Genomic DNA, 397 nt, shown 5'->3' on the forward strand with positions numbered 1-397 from the left:
CAACTCAGTTACTTACACCATTGGACTCTTTGCATTGTTTGAAGTGCTTCTATTTTCCGATCATTAAGTATATACTGTCATTATAATATTCGTATACACACACTCACAACACTTTCCTATTATCCATTACTATTATTATCATCACCATTATTATTACTACTCTTATTATAACATTCGTATATATACACACTCACAACACTCTCTTATTATTATCATCATTATCATTACTGCTCTTATTATTGTTAATATCATTATTATTATAGTCTTGTTTATTGGCCCTACATAATATCTATAAAAGAAGCAAAATAAAACAAATTAGAAATTTAAGAATAGTAAAAACGTTTCATGAGCTATCATCATACTAATTTACATCCACAGGACACTATTATACACATTT

Source organism: Trypanosoma equiperdum (genome assembly GCF_001457755.1).
Source record: "Trypanosoma equiperdum strain OVI genome assembly, contig: ctg_456, whole genome shotgun sequence".
Classification (NCBI taxonomy): domain Eukaryota; phylum Euglenozoa; class Kinetoplastea; order Trypanosomatida; family Trypanosomatidae; genus Trypanosoma; species Trypanosoma equiperdum.